This window comes from Arachis stenosperma, chromosome 4 (assembly GCF_014773155.1).
Source record: "Arachis stenosperma cultivar V10309 chromosome 4, arast.V10309.gnm1.PFL2, whole genome shotgun sequence".
NCBI classification, from domain to species: Eukaryota; Viridiplantae; Streptophyta; class Magnoliopsida; order Fabales; family Fabaceae; genus Arachis; species Arachis stenosperma.
This window is the reverse complement of record NC_080380.1, coordinates 88,032,402-88,036,985: the sequence shown is the minus strand read 5'-3', so window position 1 is coordinate 88,036,985 and position 4,584 is coordinate 88,032,402. Positions and strand designations below refer to the sequence as shown.

The following is a 4,584-nucleotide window of genomic DNA, read 5'->3' as shown; positions in this document are numbered from 1 at the left end:
CATTTCTTCACCAAATCAAAAGCCCATCCAAATTCTAGAATCCAAGAATAGAAAGTGTATAAATAGAAGCTAGTTTGATGTATTAGGGACCTTTTTTTACCTTTAAACTTTTACATTTTTAGACTTCATTTTTGAATTTTATTTTTGAGCTTTGAATTGAGATCTTAGAGAATCGAGAAGGAGAATTGATCTCTCTTCTTCCTTGTTCTTGCTTGAGCACTCTTTACTTTTCTTGCTTTGAATCTTGGGTGGAGAATTGAAGAATTTCTGTTTCAATCTCACCTTGAGATCTCTTGTTTAATTTTCTGCATAATTGAATTTCAAGTTCCATATACTGCTTCATCTTCTACTCTTTCTGCAATTCACTTTTTCTTACTTCTTTTGCAATTGTTCTTGTTGGATCAAGGAAGGATTTGAGATCTAGACTTGTTATCTAGTCTCTTCTACTCCTAAGATCTTGAATCCAATTTTAAATTGCTGCAACTTAAGCACCTGTTATTGTTGTAAATTAAGCACCAGCCATGCTTTGTTTACTCTTCGAAGAAATTTTATTTTCTATTGAGATCTAATTCCAATCAATAAATCCTCTACTCTTCTGTTTATTGCAATTTACTTTTGCCTATTTGAATTCTGCAATCCCAACTCCCAATCCCTTTTATGATTCAAGTAATTTACGTTTCTTGCACTTTAAGCTTCTGTTTTTTACATTTCTTGCAATCTAAGTTTCTGCAATTTTAAATTACTTGCTCTTTAAAATTCAGTATTTTACTTCTGGCTCTCTTTAATTTTCTACAATTTTCCCTTCCCTCTTTACATTTCAAGCAATTTAGTTTCTGTCAATTATAAATCATTCAACCAATACTTAATTCGCTTGACTAAATCAACCACTAAACTAAAATTGCTCAATCCTTCAATCCCTGTGGGATCGACCTCACTCATGTGAGTTATTATTACTTGATGCGACCCGGTACACTTGCCGGTGAGTTTTGTGTTGGATCGTTTTCCACACATCACTACACACCATAGATTAAGGTGTGGAGCTCTGCTGTACCTCGAGTATTAATGCAATTACTATTGTTCTTCTATTCAATTCAGCTTATTCTTGTTCTAAGATATCACTTGTTCCTCAACTTGATGAATGTGATGATCCATGACATTCATCATCATTCTCACCTATGAACGTGTGCCTGACAACCACCTCCGTTCTACCTTAGATTGAGTGGATATCTCTTGGATTCCTTAATCAGAATCTTCGTGGTATAAGCTAGAATCCATTGGCGGCTATTCTTGATAATCCAGAAGGTCTAAACTTTGTCTGTGTTATTCTGAGTAGGATACAGGGATTGAATGACTGTGACAAGCTTCAAACTCGCAAATGTGGGGCGTTAGTAACAGACGCAAAAGAATCACTGGATTCTATTCCGACATGATTGAGAACCGACAGATGAATAGCCGTGCTGTGACAGAGCGCGTTGAATATTTTCACTGAGAGGACAGGACTGTAGCCATTGACAACGGTGATGCCCAACCTACAGCTTGCCATGGAAAGGAGTAAGAAGGATTGGATGAAGACAATAGGAAAGCAGAGAGACGGAAGGGACAAAGCATCTCCATACGCTTATCTGAAATTCTCACCAATGAATTACATAAGCATCTCTATCTTTATTCTATGTTTTATTCATCTTTTAATTATCAATCCTCCATAACCATTTGAATCCGCCTGACTGAGATTTACAAGATGACCATAGCTTGCTTCATACCAACAAACTCCGTGGGATCGACCCTTACTCGCGTAAGGTTTATTACTTGGACGACCTAGTGCACTTGCTGGTTAGTTGTGCAAAGTTGTGATAAAGAGTTGAGATTGCAATTGAGCGTACCATGTTGATGGCGCCATTGATGATCACAATTTCGTGCACCAAGTTTTTGGCGCCGTTGTCAGGGATTGTTTGAGTTTGGACAACTAACGGTTCATCTTGTTGCTTAGATTAGGTAATTTTATTTTATGTTTAAGCTTTTTACTTTTCGAAAATTTTTCAAAAATAAAAAAAATATTTCTATTTTGTTCTTCAGAGTTTTTAAGAATGGATTCTATAGTTTCATGATGATTTGTTGAAGTATGGCTGGCTGTGAAGCCATGTCTAATCTTTTGGACCGAGGTTTCAACTTATCATCACAAGAGCTTGTTGATTTCTATCAATTTTGCTGTTGTGAGCAATGATCTGCTAAAACTTGGCTGGCCATTAGCTATGTCTAGTGTTTTGGACCGGAGCTTTCACTGAAAGCTTGGCTGGCTGTGAAGCCATGTCTAATTCCTGGACCGGAGTCTTAGACTAGCATTGCAATGATTCCTGGAATTCTCATTAAGAATTTTGAACCCTTGTTTTTCTTTTCCACTCAATTTTTGAAAAAGCACAAAAAAAATTTTAAAATCTTAAAATAAAAAATATTTTTATATTTCTTGTTTGAGTCTAGTGTCTAATTTTAAGTTTGGTGTCAATTGGATGTCTTTATTCTTCTAATTTTCGAAAATTACATGCATTATATTCTTCATTGATCTTCAAGTTGTTCTTGATGATTTCCTTGCTCTGATCTTTAAATTCTCTTGTCTTGAGTGTTTTGTTGTTTCTCATATGTATTCTCAATTTGTTAGTGTCAATAGTATACAAACTTCTAAGTTTGGTGTCTTGCATGCATTGTTTATTTGATCTTAGTTTCATTTTGATTATTCCTCATCATTAAAAATTCAAAAAAAAATTTTTTAATTTGTGTCTTTTCAAGTCAATAATACAGAGAATTGAAGATTCAGAACATGCAGCAGAGGAATTACATAGAAAAAGCTGGGCGTTCAAAACGCCCAGTGAAGAAGGAAAACTGGCGTTTAAACACCAGCCAGGTGGCGTTTAATGCCCAAAAGGGTAGCATTTTGGGCGTTAAATGCCAGAATGGATACCATTCTGGGCGTTTAACGCCAGGATGATACAAGAGGGAAGATTTTGTTTTTAATTCAATTTTTTTTTCAAGTTTTCATAATTTGTCAAAATCAAATCTTTTTTAAACCATATATTTTCAATCATATATTTTCAAAATCAATTTCTTTCCATTCTCAAAAATACTTGCCTACAATTAATGATTTGATTCAACATTTCAAGTATGTTGCCTTTTCTGTTAAGAAAGGTTTAATGTTTGAATCATATCCTTTAAATTTCTTGTTAGCCAAGTCATTAATTTTAAAAATCAAATCTTTTTAAATTGTTTCTCAATCATATCTTTTCAATCATATCTTTTTAAAACCATAACTCTTCAATCATATCTTCTTAATCACATCTTTTTCCAAATAATTTTCAATCTTTTTGATTTCTAATTTCAAAATCTTTTTCAAAAATCACTTTATTTCTTTCCCAACTTTAATTTTTGAAAATCATTCTTCAATTTTTCAAAATTTCTTCAAAATCTCTTAATTTATTTTCAAAAATTCTTCCCCTCTTTTCACATCCTTCTATTTAAGGACTAACACTCCTCCACTATCAACAATTCGAACTCTATCTCTCTTGATAAGTTCGAATTCTTCTTCTTCTACCACCTCCTTCTATTCTTCTTTTCCTTTGACATCTCAAGGAATCTTTATACTGTGACATAGAGGATTCCATATTTTCTTGTTCTCTTCTCTTTCATATGAGCAGGAGCAAAGACAAAAGCATTCTTGTTGAGGCTGACCCTGAACCTGAAAGGACCTTAAAGTGAAAGCTAAGAGAAGCTAAAGCACTACTCTCTATAGAGGACCTAACAGAAATCTTCAAACAAGAAGAAGACATGGCAGCCAAAAACAACAACAATGCCAACAATGCAAGGAAGGTGCTGGGTGACTTTACTGCACCTACTCCCGACTTCTATGGGAGAAGCATCTCTATCCCTGCCATTGGAGCAAACAACTTTGAGCTTAAGCCTCAATTAGTTTCTCTAATGCAACAGAATTGCAAGTTCCATGGACTTCCATTGGAGGATCCTCATCAGTTTTTAGCTGAATTCTTGCAAATCTATGACATTGTCAAGACCAATAGGGTTGACCCTGAGGTCTACAGACTTATGCTATTCCCTTTTGCTGTAAGAGACAGAGCTAGGATATGGTTGGACTCACAACCTAAAGAAAGCCTGAACTCTTGGGAAAAGCTAGTCAATGCCTTCTTGGCAAAGTTCTTTCCACCTCAAAAATTGAGTAAGCTTAGAGTGGAAGTCCAAACCTTCAGACAGAAGGAAGGTGAATCCCTCTATGAAGCTTGGGAAAGATACAAACAATTGATCAGAAAGTGTCCTTCTGACATGCTTTCTGAATGGAGCATCATAGGTATCTTCTATGATGATCTGTCTGAACTGTCCAAGATGTCATTGGACAGCTCTGCTGGAGGATCTTTTCATCTGAAGAAGACGCTTGCAGAAGCTCAAGAACTCATTGAAATGGTTGCAAATAACAAATTCATGTACACTTCTGAAAGGAATACTGTGAACAATGGGACGAATCAGAAGAAAGGAGTTCTTGAGATTGATACTCTGAATGTCATATTGGCTCAGAACAAAATATTGACT

The 4,584-nt window shown here is 35.2% G+C and overlaps 1 non-coding gene across 1 annotated transcript; it reads right to left on the bottom strand.

The window, feature by feature from the left end:
* Positions 1-4,218: 4,218 nt before the first annotated feature.
* Positions 4,219-4,326, bottom strand: LOC130977810 (small nucleolar RNA R71). Its single transcript, XR_009085485.1, has one exon. It is a non-coding gene; the product is annotated as a small nucleolar RNA R71 (small nucleolar RNA).
* Positions 4,327-4,584: the final 258 nt, after the last annotated feature.